General features: G+C 40.7%; 1 long non-coding RNA gene across 1 annotated transcript; it reads right to left on the bottom strand.

The window, feature by feature from the left end:
* Positions 1-7,841: 7,841 nt before the first annotated feature.
* On the bottom strand, positions 7,842-13,087 carry LOC136431290 (uncharacterized). Its single transcript, XR_010755011.1, has 3 exons — positions 12,573-13,087; positions 11,414-11,520; positions 7,842-10,828 (listed from the first exon to the last, which is right to left on the bottom strand). It is a non-coding gene; the product is annotated as an uncharacterized lncRNA (long non-coding RNA).
* Positions 13,088-17,583: the final 4,496 nt, after the last annotated feature.

Here is a 17,583-nt window from a genome sequence, read left to right as displayed (position 1 = left end):
AAGGTATCCTAATTACGGTAATACAACGAAAAACATCGCCCGACACAGGCCTCGCCCAAAGAAGTAAACTTCGCAACGAATCCAACTGTTCCCACGATACTTCAAAATACACTCGTGATTGCCACGAGATCTGACGCGTATAATGTTGTCATAAATAAAATGGGAGGGCTATTGTTACGGAAACTAGAGAAAATTACTCTATTCGAAGATAGTAACGATTAAGGAGTTTTACTTGTAATCACCCCCGACTATTTTTGTTTAATCGCTAACATACAGCGGTTGAGCAATCGTTTGGTTCCTATTCAGAAACCATAATCCTTTACTGAGATAGAGCAACAGGCAAACTGACCAAACATTTGCTCAATCTTGTTAACTTCAGCTAAACTGCTTTCTTCAAATTGTTGACACAAAAAAGTAAATTGCAGACCATCTCATAGTCTGTTCAGTTGTAATTGGGATGCTTTAACCAATCAGCGCTTCAAAACTCAATATAATCATCGAAATAAGGTAGCAAGGTTTGTCCATTGCAAAAAGACAATAACCCGACAGATCTCATCTAGAGCATGGCAACATCAAGTAAGAACTAAGAATTTAGACCCTTCGATAAAACTTAAGCAACAGCATAAAAAGTGGACGATGCTACGCTAAGTTCTTACCTGGGACGTTAGTGTCTTTCTTCCTTGGAACACAAAGGTCATAAGAGACTGTCTGGTGTGCACAACAAGGGTTATTCTATCTGCGCATGCTTGAGTTGGTGGGAACACCTCAGGAGCGGGCCATTACGATATAGGGGTGGTTAGGCTTTACCGTTGTTGCTTTAGACTTGCACTTTGCTACAGAAGATAGTATCTTTTTTAGATTACAAACAGGAGCTCAGATGTTCTAGTACGTCACTTACAATCTACACCTGTCTATCAGGTATTCGCACTTGTCAACTACATACACTTTGAAATACTCGGACGTCAAAAGAAAAGCAGTACCCCTTATGACAGAATGGAATCGCCGCGTCTCAATATGGCAGGTAAAAACGAGATATGGGACTACTCATCAGAATAAAAATAGAATTAGATAAAACGATGTTTTTTGCCTTTCCGAAAGCAATTATGTTGGTTACACAAAAGGTGACACATTTTCAGCTAGACATTGCGCAATGACAGGAGAGGCCTCGGACATGTGGCAAGGGAAAAAATGACCAAACGTATATCTATATAACTGATCCTTGTTACATAGGAAAGGAAACTATGCCCCCATAAAAGTGTAAGAAGCATCAACTCGTCACTTAAGTTTAAATTATCAAAATACAACGAGTAACCCCGTCCGGCCCCGCCCAATGCAAGAACCAAACGTGCAAGAACCAGAGGAACATCTGTTGTAGCCAATAAGAGGGTTCGTTACATCAAATTGATATAATGATGCAAAATGATGAATCATGTGATGTGAACACGTGTGTATTGTGCCAGTAAAAAAAAGTAAAGTAGGCATCCTCAATTGAGGTGAGGCGTAATGCTTTTTCAAGTAGCTAGTGCTAGTCCAATGCGGCTTCGCCAGGGCTCGCTTCGCAATTCTTCGCAATTGAGGATGACTGCTTTACTTTACTTACTTGTACTTTCTGGTACAGTAAGTTTCACGCAGAAATTAAACTATTTGTGAATATCGATGATTTCGTATCTGTAACTTATAAGGATATGTAACTAAATGGCACAAGGCACATAAACGTTGATGAATTTTGTTGCACTTATGCACAAACATTAGGTGTTCTGAACTGAAATTAAATGAATAGTCGTATCAGAGGCTTGCTTCAACTAGCGTGAATTATAGATACTCGAGAGGAAATCTGTAAAAATTTGTCTTAAAAACTCAGAAGAAATCTAAAAAGATTGCTTCTGTAACTTGAGTAACAACGCGGCTAATCAACCCGCAGAAACGCGGTCTTGAAATATCTAAAAATGTTTCTGAAGTTGATGCCAATGTCACAGGATTTCATGAATACAACCGCGTCGATCATTCCTACGCTAAGGCTGTCCCTTGAAATTTGACATCAGCTTCTTAATCATTCTATCGCGTTTCAAATGTTTTAATAGGGCCAAAAGACGACCAGCACATTTTTGTTTTGAACATGTCCGGTATTCTGGACCAAAACAATGTTGATTTGCAAATAAATCTCAGGATTTCAACTCGTTCTTACGGCGCTGTGAATATTACTAGGCAATGTGACAAGATAGACAACTTATATCAATATCATGAACAAATTACAAAACATGGACTTTTCGATTGTCCCAACCAGATGCGATGAAAAAAGGCAGAGGTCTAGGGAAAGAGACCGGCAAGGTCTTGCCGTTAACTGTCACCTCTACCAAAGAAATATACCCGTATTTTTAGTGCCGCTTGTTTGTGTAAAGATTAGAAAAGGGAATGATAACAATTTTCTGTAAATTAACACTCGGAATCTTAACTAAAGTAAGAATTTTAGAATTATGCCACATGTAACTTGTAAGTTTTAAGGCTATGTTCACGTGACTTTATGGTGACTTATTCAAGAAAGGACATTAATTATAATAAGGCGAAACTACATTTCGTGCGCACTTTTAAGAGATTTCAAATGAGCTGTCTATTGTTACAGCATGGACATGATTAGAGCTGAGAAACAACGATGTCAACGAATCTCTCTCAAGCCGGCGTCACACTGCTGAAAACCTTCCACCGAATTTGTAGGTCGCGAGAAAGTCGCCTACTTTTATATATCCGAATCAGAGAGCGTTTCTTTCACCTGTTGCTTTGGACGGGTTCAGTGCGCACATCGGCATATCTCCAAAAATCACTGAGTGATTGGGAGGACACCGGCCGTGCTGCTGCTGACAATGTGTGAGAGCTCGCAGACTCACCGGGAGAGTTTTTTCCTGCTGTGTGACGCCGGCGCTTTATAAACACTTTGTCTTTCAGTTTGTAAAATCTGCTGGAGTTAAAAAGAATATCGTTCATAGCTGTCATTCTTGTGATCTTATTTCACAGTGGCCTCTTTGTAGCATACGATAAAAATGCATATAAATATGTAGAAAGACTTAAAATGATGGTGATGTTGTATTCTGCTTCCCTGCTGGTAAACATGATTTTGTTGCTACTTTGTGTGAAAGTTTGGCACACAATAAAGAACAATGCACACGGGAAAAAACCTGTCAGCCCAGCTCAAATCTGCAAAATAAATTGTCTCAGGATATGTTTTAGTGACGTTATTAATTGCCTGGAAGGGACTAGCCAGTGACTTTAAGTTACGAGGACTTGTAGATCACTTTCTGTGTTCTACTGCTTCAAAGTAGGTTGTTGTAGAATAACAGAATCAGAAAGTCGCTGGCAAGCCTTTTAAAATCGCACAAAAAATGTAATACCAAATTGATCATTTGGTTTCTTCAGGCCCGTGGAGTTTAGATACTCTCTAAGAAGTGGCTAGACTCCGGCTTGTTTTGGACGATTTTCAAGTGTCTGTGGTTTTTCTACAAAAGCTGACCAAAAAAACGCCTAAAACGACCAAAACAAGCCGAAGCTGAAGTTAGAAATGGGTCATTCGTTTGCTTCTTGGATCCTTTCACTAAAACCCCAAAAATTGTCTATTGGCATTGCTTCCTTATCTATCTATATCTATATAGCCGGTACAACCGCCATTAGGCGTAACACACCAGCTTCACAGGCACGCGGTTCCTTGAGTCGAAACGCCTTCTTTCGATTTGTTAGCGGACCGCTTAAGAACGGACAGAGGGATCAGCATCACGGCCAGAGCTAACTGTTTTCTGAAAAATCATTCTATTACCGTTTTTATTCTCGATCAGTCAATAGATTGATTGTTGTCTGTTTGGTTAATTGTGTCAATTGAAGTAGTACACACTGTTCCGTGATATCTGATTACTGCTGCACAACCTGTGTGACTTAAGAAACCGTTTGACACCCAAAAAAAATTATTTCCTATTGGTTACAGAATCAGGAAGTAGGTAGAAAATCATATCTATGTCTTGCGAAAAAACGGCAGGTGCTCACTCAGAACCTGGTGTTGATCTCGTTGTCCGGTGAACCTCACAAGTCCACAAAGTTCAGTAAAGGAAGCTGTTACAACGGGCTTAGCTGATATTAGTGTTACGCCAGATCTAGAAACAAGAAGAGTGGTCCGTGAAACGTTTCAATCTATCTTCAGCACCGAGCGAAGGTTTACAACAGGTTTGTAGCGTTGCGGTGGCGCAATGGCAGGGTGTTTGGCCCAGAACTCAAAGATCCTGGGTTCAAATCCGGGCCCCCCTGATTAGTCTCGTTGTCGACGTTGACGTTGTGCCCTTGGGAAAGGTACTTAACACGGCGGTACTGTCTCTTCCAGGGAATTATTCCGAAGTAAATCAACTGTGTATGGGGTGAAAGCCTATCCCTTCCGCTACAAGACCAACTAAGTTTTGTTTCTTCAACCTCTCTATTAAATTAAAATTTTGGTAGATTATAAGAAAAAATCATAACTTTCACGTCAAAAATGATGCGAAAAATTTGGTATTTTCGCGTAGGAGAAAACTCGTAGAAAAAAAATTGCAGCAGTAGCGACTGATGTTGTCAGAAAGAGGAAAAACTAGTGTATAATCGAGCCAGTGATAAAGAAAATTCTAGGACTTCAATTTCTTTCATCATCCACGGCGCGAGGCATGTCAACATCACCCACAGAACGCAACAATGATCAATCTCGACCCAAGGGATATTTCACTATCAACGCGGATGGACATCCGGGAATACGAAACGCAATTTTCACCAAAAGTACACAAATTCATACGCTTTTCAGCCATGCTAGTATCTAATATCAGTTCGAAGCACATTATGAGAAATGTGAACTCAAACCCAACCCCTCGAAACCCTTTCGTCACTTTTTTCTCGCGCCGTTAATCACGGCGCCTGTGAATTCGGATCTACCCTAGATCTAATACAGTATTACTAATAGTACTAAAGTAATTTCAGTATCTTTATTCAAAGAAAGCAACTAGATTTCCTACAGCCAAACTCCCTTGACCTTGCTATAAAAACTCCCGGCCTGCCTGACTGATCTATTGCATATTAGTTACGTTGTTCCCAGGTTACAATCACTTTGGTCGCGTTTGGTGTTGTATGACTGGCTATGAGGTCAGGAAATCAGTCACAAAATAAGCACATGTTGGTGTAAATTTACATCGGTACAGTACCGGTACTTCATTACTAGTGTTCGGTATTTTGGACCTGTACCTAATCAGCTTTTACGGTACAGTACCGGCACGCAGCACTAGACTACATACATGTTCAGTCTTGAGTGGTCTGCGTTTTCTTCGACACTTAGAAATAGCGGCCTTGTGTCTCAATGAGTGTCCTCTCCCTATGTGCATATTACAGGATATTCCCATTATAATGTCAATGGCCTGAATCCACATTTTCAAACGTTTCTATGTCTAGTATTTTCTAGTACGTACGAGTATTTAATTGTTTGCAATGTGTGTTAATGTATTGTTTGCATTTCATTGTTTGTATTTTATTGTTTGTATTTCAAAGGAGGCATATAGTATCTGTCAGGCACTCTACCAATACGATACAACATGGAATACGCGACTTTCTGTTTCATTTTTACTTTGCTGACCACTACTGTGGGGAAGAACTTTCATTATACCGGCCGTAACTTAACGCACGTCCCGATAGACTCCATCACACCAGACGCCCATACTGTCAGTCTGTCAGACAATGAAATATCCCACCTCGGCTCATTCAACACAACCATTAACATACGGAATCTGTATATCGACAACAACAGGGTAAACAACTTATCTCCGCAAACCTTCCAACGTCTGCGTAAACTTCGTCTTCTGGATCTGAACAGAAACTACATCGTTTCCCTTCGCGACTTCGTCTTCTCCGACCTCGTCTCGCTTTGGACTCTGTACCTTTCGAACAACTTGGTTTCCACCATATCAGAACACGCCTTCCACGGTCTGGCAAGTCTGGAGTTCCTGGAACTTTCCGGGAATAGACTGTCTGCGGTCTGCCGGAAGTTACCGAAAATTGTCGACAGAAAACGGTTACGGCTGGATTCCGGTCTGATTTTTAGGTGGTACCAATAAATAAAATACCCCTTCTGCAACTTGTTTCTGCACTCTTTTTAAACGCCGAAAGTATGAAATAACTAGAGTTCCATGACCCCATGCCTTCGCCAAATGATGTTAACTATTATGACGGATGTATTATGAAATAATCTCATTGATTTTACAAACAAGATTGCATATATTGTATGGGTTGATGATCTTTCGTAAGCTGAAACTGATCCTGTGTCATTGGATTGACACACCCTACGGATAGCTGAATCTGACCCTGTGTCATTGGAATGACACACCCTACGGGTAGCTGAATCTGACCCTGTGTCATTGGAATGATACACCCTACGAATAGCTGAATCTGACCCCGTGTCACTGGAATGACACACCCTATGGATAACTGATTTTGACCCTGTGTCATTGGAATGATACACCCTACTGATAACTGAATCTGACCCTGTGTTATTGGAATGATACACCCTACGAATAGCTGAATCTGACCCCGTGTCACTGGAATGACACGCCCTATGGATAGCTGAATCTGACCCTGTGTCATTGGAATAACACGCCCTATGGATAGCTGAATCTGACCCTGTGTCATTGGAATGATACACCCTACGAATAGCTGAATCTGACCCCGTGTCACTGGAATGACACACCCTATGGATAGCTGAACCTGACCCTTTGTCATTGGAATGATACACCCTACGAATAGCTGAATCTGACCCCGTGTCACTTGAATGACACACCCTATGGAATACTGAATCTGACCCTGTGTCATTGGAATGACACGCCCTGTGGATAGCTGAATCTGACCCTGTGTCATTGGAATGACACACCCTATGGATAGCTGAATCTGACCCTGTGTCATTGGAATGATAACCTACGGATAGAACCTGGGTGTCTCGTAAAAACACAGTACGAAAGTTTGTAATCTTATTTATTCACATATTTTTCAAGATTATTTAGCTACAATCAGTGATTTCTTGGCGAGGCCCTTCTCATGCATACAACAATAAAAACAACAGTAATGATTACAAATAACACAATGACGTGAGGAAAAATTAAAGCAATACAATAGTGAAACATACAGCTAGTGTACATACTCATGTTAAACAACTTGAGCACCAAAGACAGGGGAGGTTGTTTGTTTGACAGATGTGGTGTTGAGCACCAAGGACAAGTTTGGTTGTAAGTCGGACATTTGTGGTGTTCGGCACCAAGGACAGGTGTGATTGTATATCTGACAGGTGTGGTGTTCAGCACCAAGGACAGGTGCGGTTTTATGTCTGACAGGTGTGGTATTCAGCACTGATGGACGGTTTGGTTGTATGCCTGACAGATGTAGTTGTCAGCACCAAGGACAGGTGTGGTTGTATGTCTGACAGGTGTGGTGTTCAGTACTGAAGTCAGGTGTGGTTGTGTGGTTTTCTGTCTGACAAGTGTGGTTTACAGTGAGGACAGGTGTGGTTGTATGTCTGACAGGTGTAGTGTTCAGCATCAGTGACAGGTATGTCAGTGTGTGGATAATATTTCGACACCAAGGATAGGTATGGTTGTACATATGAAATATGTGGTGTTGAGCATCAAAATCTCCACCAGAACTGTTTCATGGTGACGTGGCTGTGGATGCATGTGGGTTCGATGTAATCAGGATAACCCAACAAGCTGTGGATAGATGTTTTGTAGTTAGGTAGATGTTGGTAAGACAAAGGTTAACCTTGATAATGGATTTCCTCGCGGCATCTTACAGTAATGCAGCAGAACGTGTATGTCCTCATTATATATTCAATAGAAGGGTAGGTGTTGAAAAACAAAAGTTAAGTTCGATAATGGGATTCCAAGCAACTTCCTACGGTACTGCAGTGGAACTTCAAAATAATAGGGTCCTGGTTTTTAAGTGGTAGATAGCTCTTGGAGCAAGGAGTGAGCTTGAACTCCCTAGCAGCTGGTATGGAATTGCAGTGGGTCTTTTTGTTGGAAACTTTCGAACAGGATAACTCAAGAAGGGATTGCTGGCTTTTCATTATTTTTTCATACATAGGTATCTTGGATGTTGATTAACATAATGAGACCTATGTTGTGGAATTTTAAAAAGAACCTATTCTACATAATTACTTAGGTAAAATTGGAAATGTGCACGTTTACTATCATAAAAGCAGCGGTCTTGGAATTTGGGACAATAGGTCAACATACATCTTGCAGTGTTAGTGGGCCATCGCAAAACAAATCCCGTTTCAGTTGTGTTTGGCATGTACATCACTTAGGTGATGATTAACACAGGAAGATGCTAATTGTTCAAATTAGAAGCTAATCTGCAAAATCAATGAGGAAATTTCATCGATTTCCCATGTACCATGATAGGATTTTCAAGCAACAAGCATATACAGCTGGAAAAGAGAGGAATATTGATAGGTATAAATTATGCAAATTTTGTTGACAAAAAATTAGAATACATGTACCTTAGCAGCAAAATGATGGTAGTTTGATACTTCCGTCTGTCGTATGGATAGGGGGCAAGAAGAAGTCCTGACAATTAAACTTTATCTCATGAACATGAAATGTCTGACGTTTTTCAGGTGTTAGGCAATAGCGGTGAAACTGGCCCCTTGTTAGCAATGCCTCCCATCTTAGGCGAGACCAATGCCGTCTTAGGAAACCAGCCGGTATGCCGGGAGAGTCTATGTAAGCCTTGTAGCTTACTTTGCACGTACCATGCTTCGCTCTCTATTTTTCAAGACACCCGTCATATGAAGTATGGCTAGGGGCGAGAAGAAGCCCCGACAATTTGACATGCCATGTCTGACGTCTTTCAGGTGTTAGGCAATAGCGGTGAAACTGGTCCCTTGTTAGCAATGCCTCCCATCTTAGGCGAGACCAATGCTGTCTTAGGAAACCAGCCGGTATGCCGGGAGAGTCTATGTAAGCCTTGTAGCTTACTTTGCACGTACCATGCTTCGCTCTCTATTTTTCAAGACACCCGTCATATGAAGTATGGCTAGGGGCGAGAAGAAGCCCCGACAATTTGACATGCCATGTCTGACGTCTTTCAGGTGTTAGGCAATAGCGGTGAAACTGGTCCCTTGTTAGCAATGCCTCCCATCTTAGGCGAGACCAATGCCGTCTTAGGAAACCAGCCGGTATGCCGGGAGAGTCTATGTAAGCCTTGTAGCTTGCTTTGCACGTACCATGCATCGCTCTCTATTTTTCAAGACACCCGTCATATGAAGTATGGCTAGGGGCAAGAAGAAGCCCCGACAATTTGACATGCCATGTCTGACGTCTTTCAGGTGTTAGGCAATAGCGGTGAAACTGGTCCCTTGTTAGCAATGCCTCCCATCTTAGGCGAGACCAATGCCGTCGTAGGAAACCAGCCGGTATGCCTGGAGAGTCTATGTAAGCCTTGTTGCTTATTTTGCACGTACCATGCTTCGCTCTCTGTTTTTCAAGACACCTGTCACATGAAGTATATAATGGCTAGGGGCGAGAAGAAGCCCCTACAAATTGACTTCAAATTATCTCATGACGTCTTTCTGGTGTTTGGATAACCTTCAGTTGACATATTTTTTCTCATTATGTGAATAAGGTCCTCATTGGCATGTACTACATCAGTCAATGATCCTCTTTACCCAAATAAGTGTCCAAAGTATGCAAGTTATATCTGAGCAAAAACTATTTTAGCCTCTTTTCATTAGATATGCAAATGAGGCCCTGATGTGCTTTATTCATGTATAATGATGTTCATCTTTACTTAAAGTTTGTACTTCCAAATGCTGATGGAATCTTTTCCAACATGAAATGTTGACATTTTACATTTATTATGTAAATTAGATTTTCATTTGCATGGTGTACATGTTCCTCTCTTTTTGATGTCCCTCTTCTTTTTTAGTTTTTAGGTGGCAGTACCATTGTCCCTTATTCACAAGCCCAATTGCCTACCTCTGAAAAATCATGACCGTAATGTCCAGAACACGGGATATGAAAACTGGAATTTCTACTGCAGTACCATGGGAAGCTGGTAGGGGCCCATAATCTAATCTCTTCCTTCCACAGCTACCAACATGCCCAATATGATAAAGATTAATATACATTCATGACTTCTAGAGTTATCCTGCTAACAGACATGTACACAAAACTCTGAAAACATAACCTTCTTGATGGTCTCCTATACTACTCAAGCCTCCAAGGGTATCATACTATGAGGGGCACTGGCGACTGTAGGTCATTGAGGTTATTGTTAAGGTGCAGGCTTCCATAGGAATATAAACATTTCTAATAAGATATTATAAGATATATGCATGGTTGTCCCCCCCCCCCCCCAAAAAAAAAAAAATTCTGTAACATTTAGTTTCAAACAGTATTGATCTGTTTCACAATTTAGTTACTGTCTGTTTGCACTTTCCATGTAGGGGTTAATAAATCCACTGCATACTAGTATCATACCTGGTTGTGATCAGTTGTAGTCAATTGTGGTGTTTAGCAATACCTGTATGATGTTCACTTCAAACGGTTCCAATCCAGAACCATTCATACTCAGAGCATTAAGACCATCATGTACTATAAATTCATCTGTTGATTCACCAGGAGAATCCATCATCAATTTACCATCATGCAAGTACATCATATTGAAAGACTTTTCCCAAACCCTCTCCCTGAAGTATGTGTGTTTCCACTCGCTTGGATGCTGTTCTTGAAGGGCGTCAGATGTACTGGTAGAAAATAAAGCTGCTGTTTGTTTCCCTCAGCACATTTGTCTTCTACATGGGGAAAGAGAGGTACATGTTAGAGGATGGATGAAGATTGATATCTGTAACTAACTACACCTACAAATATGTGGCCTACTCTATGCAAATATGTTATGACGTATTGTATATTAATTCTAATGTAAAAAAAAAGTAAACAACATGCAAGTCTTGTTTGGCCGTAGGCAGCTGTTTGAGTCGGGAATGGCTGTCCAAATTCCCTGCAAGTCGTGAACTGGGATGTAAGCTAGTCGTCGATTCTGCCCTTTCAAACCGAACCATGACCATATTCATACCTATTCTACCTCACGACGCCACTGCGCTTCACCAACTAAAAAGTCTGCATCAGCTTGTGTTTTTTCCAGACTCTGGCATAAAATACCAAGTCCCGTGGTTGAGGAGAGGGGCACCACTAGCAGGTAAAAGAATACACCACACCAGACCATCCTGATGTGAGCGGATCTAATAAATCTGTCCAGATATGCAGCTTGTACTCGTCAGTACAAACCAGGTGTGTTATGCCATTACTTAAAGGCATTTTATACCAGATATGTAACAAACAAATAACACTAACAGCTGCATGTAAAGTGTGCAATGTACCATTGTTCTCCATGTCAGCAGTTGTTTTCTTTGCCTCCTCACAGGCCTGAAGCATTGACTGCTCCACCATCTGAGCTCAAGGGCTCTGTAGACCCTCTCCGCGTACACTATACAGAGTAAAAATATACTAAATCGACATCATTCCCTGTGCTGTAAATGCAGAAATATTTGTGGTTTTATGGTCATGACTTTCATCGATTAACTCTTTACCACAACCTTAAAAACATGCGAAAAGCCGTTCCATTGTGTGATTGTAGCACTATTATTGTTTAAACGTGATCTCAAAACCACCGCAACAATCCATTTTCTCCTTACCGCGAAATTACACCTAACATTTCTGCATTTACAGTATCTTATCATGCAACATAACTGCAATATCAACTTAGATGTCATACATCCTATTCATCTGCTTTCTGACTCATTGATAATGTTAGGAAGCATTTCTGGAAAGCACCTGACAATGATGTACATATGGATGCTCCTAGAGCAAAATCATGATTATAAAATTAAAGAAATTATTTGTATGATGAAAACATTATGAAAATCAATATTGGCAGATTGTGCAAGAGTAGATTACAAAAAATTGCATAGGAATGCATACATCATAGGATCATCCTGTCAATAGTGTAAAACTCTTCAATAGCCACTAATCCTTTTGTCGGGTAGCACCCTTCAACCGACTAAATCCCGACCAAATTCCCCGAGAGACGGCGATTTTCCGACCAATTCTCAAATAACATTCCCGACGTATTCCCGACCCATTACAGACCGCACCATTCACTGTGTCAATTATTACATCAACGTTATACTAGTATATCCTTTCACTCAAAACGTAAATCAACAAGTTAACCATGAAATCCTTTTACATTTTAGTGAATCGCAGCATTGTAGCTTACTTGTTCAGGTTTGTGAACAAATTAGAAACTTTCACAGTATGCTGCATCTGTTCAAGATCTGTTCTTGTGTTGTGGCGCGCTCAAAAAACTTGGACCTTGTTTTTCTCACAAATAATTTTTTGTCACAAAAGATACACAGAAACTTTACACAGCCATTCAGAATATTTATGTGCGAAGCATATTCTGAACTTTTCTGAGGGACTGGAAGTTTTCATTGAGAATTTTCTCTGAGAAATGACGAAAATGTTTTCAAAAGATCTTACCTAGGCCTGTCATGACGTCACACGTGCTTGATTTTGTTGACTGCATCGACTCCAAATCTTGCTGCATTCCTCCCCAAATCCTGAGTTTTGCCTATCAATTTTCGTCCATACAGTTTCACAGCCCTTTCGCTTCCCTTTCTGTGACGCAATGACGCAACATTTGAAGACATTTTGAGATGAACGAAAAAAGAAGAACGACCACAACGTTGTCCGGGTTCTTGTGGTGGAATGTTGAATCTTGCATCTTGTACAGCCGCTTGTCGCCTCGTTTCTTCTCACTTTGTGCTTTGTCCTCTCTTCTCTTTCGGTGAAAATTGTCCTAACATCCTTCCTTCCCGATGTATATAGTTCGAACGTTTGTTGTTGTAGGTTCAAGTTGATAAAACAAGTCTTCCCGGTAAGAAGAAGATCTGTCGGTAATTTCCGTGACGTCATGCCAGTTCAGTCTCAAACCGAAGTTTATCCGCGATACGAAGTAATCCCAGAAAATAAGGCGCGAATAATGCGTTTTCTCCTCGGTTTTCAGCTCCATATTTTTCGATATCACTAACTATAGCTAAACATCTTTTTTTATTTCCCGAATAAACGTTCATGTTATCATTTTGTTGTTTTTTTGTTGTTGTTGTTGTTGTGCCGAAGTGTTGTCTTCCGCCGGATAGCTAGTGTAGTCGTGTATTAGTACGCGGTAGCTCATTGTCGCCTGATTGCCCAGATAGTGTGCTTTATGTTCGCTTAGAATGGTAGATGTCTAGTCTTGGCGCAGCGTTTGTTAACTGGTGTCGCTGGTTTGCAAAATGCGTGGAAATGTTTCATACACGATCTTAAGACTTGTCTAGTCTAAGCGAATTTCCGAATAAGTATTATAATTTCAAAACATTGCCATGGGCCTTTGGGTACAAGTGCCATTAATATGTGCATAGGTTATTGCAGTTGATCATCGGAATAACACAATTTGTTTTAAGTCTATTTCTATGTCTAATGATGTGACATTTACTTAAATATTTCTAATGATGCAAGTATGAGTGTGTGCGTATGCGTGCGTGTGTGTGTTTGTGTGTGTGTGTGCTAACTGTGTGTTGAAACAGTGTTCAGCACCAAGGACAGTTGGCTTGCTTGTACTTGTGAACGGTTTAAAGGAATAGTAGCTAGTATTTTTGATCGACATCTGGATTATCAATCCATCTCTGTGGAAGGTAACAAACACGCACTGAACAGCCTTTGTCATGAATAAAAGAAATGTCTGTTGCTTTAGCACCTGTTCATGGATCAAAAGTGCCACCAGCAATTATTTCAAAAACTTCAAGTGTGAATGCGTGATGGAAGCTACATTCTTATGGTTCAACAGCGTCACCTAGCAATGTTTTCTAGAACTGCAATAGTTCAAAAGCAATTAGATTATTTGTTTTAAACATAAGTGAAAGGTCATCTGTTAGATAGAAAGATGTTCATGGATCAAAAGCGTCACCTAGCACTGTTTACGAAAACTGCAAGAGTTCGTTGTCACGGGTTATCCTGTAATGTACGTTGATGAAAGTTAGACATCCAGGTAGTAAGATACGCCAAAAATAATTACTCAAGCAACTGGATAAAATTTTGAAACAGTCAGACGTTTCAGACAGAATCCACTGTCTTTCGTCGATCAGTGACTAACGATAGGACTGAGAACACCGGGTTTTATACCAAAACTCTGAATAGGTATGTTAATGAGGTTAAGACAATTTAGGATGTCTTGAAGTAGTCTTTAAAAGAAGTTTAATTCAAGACAAAGTTTTGTGCCAATAGTTCAATTAGCTACTGTTGCTTTTAGTACAGTAACTAAATGTTGTTCGTCCGGGGGTGGGGGTGGTGGGCAGTACATTATCCCAAGTGCTCATTCAATCTCGAATCCACGGACATCCTAGATCGCGAAGAACGCTGGTTCGAACGGGGGATTAGAGAAGCAATATATGAGAGGACGTACAACCCCGCCCTCAACAGGAAATGGGGTCTACGCGTTGAACTTTAAGGCACTTGGGATAATGTACTGCCCACCACCCGGGACCCCAGCAGGGTAACTTTTAGTTGTGACCACGACAGCCGGTGCCCCCAGACGTCAGAGCGTAGCATTAGTAACACTTACAACTCGACCAGTTTGGAAAGTCTGATCTATAGTTCCTACATGGAAATAGGAAGCTAACATGTTGTTGCCTAGGTCCCCTCACCCACCACAATACCTGGCCCGCTTGACGTCATACATGACCCCATGACCCCATGATCACATGATAGCCGTCTTCCTAACGTTTATCAAATAAACAAAATGCTCTCTAAACAGCATCTTGTGAAATAGAGTCCAGAATACTATATTACGTAATGAATACGAACCTTCTTTTTCTGCTCGCGATCTTCTAACTTTCGCTCCTCTGATGCTGACTTTGACCTCTTCTCTCTCCCCATGTTGTCACGACTATGGATAAGAGGTTAAATATGTCTAAAATCGCTAAGAAATTTGCTGTTTTCTGACACAAAGAACTTCTCACAAATGTAGCTATAATCCTTCTGGATCCTTCTGGGTCCCGGGCAGACGGTCATGTAAGTGATAACCCTGCAGGTGGTGCCTGGAAAAGTGATTAATGGCCACCATGGCCAGAATCGGGGAAACAGACCTTGCCAGTGACAGCAAGGCATCCGTGATTAATCACCGCCAAGCCGAATAAGCCAGGTCGTACAGCAAGAAGCTTACGCCCATTGTAGAAATTTCCTTATAAATTATGTTAATGAGGCCTTGTCCTGCATGATTTCTGTCTGATATCGTTCACCTTTACTTAGCTTCCTAATGATACAAGAATGAAATTCCAATCATTTACTATTGTGGTATTTTCAAGTAGTATTTTCTTATTAATCATGCAAAATAGGTAGCTATTAGCATCATTGGTATCTATCGATACCTCTCGCTTTTTCAGCTATATATGTCACATGTTTGAGAGTCCTATTTTGAAAGGTAGCAGATTTATAAACTTTCATTGCTAATTATGCAAATTAGCTCCTGATTGGCATAATGAGTATTTGATTATGTAAAGCATTAATCAAACTATCTACATAACATAAATTAAGACGATTCGTTGACCATAAGTCAAGTTATTCATGTCCAAATGTCAAAACAAATAAATTAAAAACACCCACTGCAGCTCCAAACAAGCCGCTAGAGGGCCCAAACGTACACAACTTATTTCATGTGGCATGGACTATCTACCACACAAAAACCATGACCGTAGCACTTGCAGGAAATTTGACCTCAAACTTTGGAGCTCTGCTGCAGTACCTTAGGTGCCCGCTAGGAGACCCATCATTGAACTTGACCTTCTCCTTTAATAAACTTACCTATTCACTGAATATCGTGCACAGCCAACAACAGCTTCTGGAGTTATCCTGTCAACAAGCAAATACGCATACATAAACAGCCCGCTGCAGTACCGCAGGAACATGCCAGGTGACCCATTTTTGAACTTGACCTCTGTTTCCACAATCTCTACGTACCCACCAAAAATCCTGCAGGTCCATCAACAATACATCGAGTTATGTTGTCTACATACAAACACACTGACATAAAAAGTCCACTGGAGCACTTTAGGAAAACGCCAGGTTAACCATTTTCGAACTTGACCTTTGTTTCTACAACCGCCACTTACCTACCAAAAAAACAGCAAGATCCGTCAAAGTTTTCGCGACTTATGATCTCGACATACATATCATACGGACCCACTCTACAGCTGGCGTAACCGATAACATAACCTTCCCGCGAAGGCATGCCTTCCCGGCGAAGGTAATGATGCAAATGTGCCAATATGGGGAAGTAAATGTCAATTTCAAACAGATTGCCTTATCCAGAATACTTCCAGTTTTATCCCTTGAAATCGTTTAGGGCACCTTTTATAAACTGAACAAAGAATTACAATGTTTACTATATATTCTTGCATCAACTGTTCAAAGCACTAATCTGTTCACAGATTCCGTTTGGAGTTTCGTCTCCGACAAAAAAAGCTAGGGTCGGCAGGTTTTTGCAGGGGTTGGTCGGCTAACCGGAAACAAAGCATTTTCCCTAGGCCTGCAGGTGCACCCATGAAATGGGATCACCATAGAGTTATTTAGAATGAATAAATGAATGAATGAATGAATGAATGGATTTTCCTGTGTCGTTCGTTATCACCGTTCCACCTTTCCGTATTGTAAAATTGAATTTATTAGATTCTTTTTTCTGAGATAAATTTGTACTTGAAAGTATTCAGTAATTTTGTGTGTTTAAAAATTGATTCATACATGGAAATAAATTGTATCATTTGAGCTGAGATTTCCTTGATTCTTTTGGCTGAGACAATCGCAGCCTAGGTAATCAAAGACAGTTCAGGCCAAATATTGCTAATCAAGTGTAAAAGTATAAAGTCTTTCTAAACATAGTCCGAAAAATATGTCTCTCCATCGGAGAGTTTCAAGTACATGTTTAAAACTCTAAGGTAGATGATTTACCTTTTTAAACGAGTTTGTTCAGTGCAAGGCCACATGGATCACTTATGGGCACTGAACTAATTACACTCACTGAAGCAGCATCTCTTCTCCCTACATGTAGGTCAGAAATATTAAGCTTAGGTAAACTAGACTAACTGACTCAATGGGAGATGCAGCAGTCTGGGTTCCGCCCAGGTCATTCCACAGCTACTACATTACTGGATGTCACTGACTATGTGTATCAAAACATTGACAGTGGAAACCTAGTGGGGGCTGTGTTTTTAGACCTGAAGAAGGCTTTTGATACAGTAGACCATCTCTTGTTACTGAAAAAACTGTCCTGGATCGGGGTTAAAGATGTAGAACTCAAATGGTTCACAAATTTCCTATCTGATAGAAAGCAGTCAGTATCTGTAGACGGTTGTGTATCTGATTATCTCCCAGTGACAGTAGGAGTGCCTCAAGGGTCAATCCTGGGGCCGTTGTTATTTATTATGTTTATAAATGATCTACCAGACTGTATCTCCAACAA

The sequence above is a fragment of the Branchiostoma lanceolatum genome, chromosome 3, assembly GCF_035083965.1.
Source record: "Branchiostoma lanceolatum isolate klBraLanc5 chromosome 3, klBraLanc5.hap2, whole genome shotgun sequence".
Classification (NCBI taxonomy): domain Eukaryota; kingdom Metazoa; phylum Chordata; class Leptocardii; order Amphioxiformes; family Branchiostomatidae; genus Branchiostoma; species Branchiostoma lanceolatum.
Note: the sequence above shows the minus strand (reverse complement) of the source record. Positions and strands in the feature narration are given on the sequence as shown.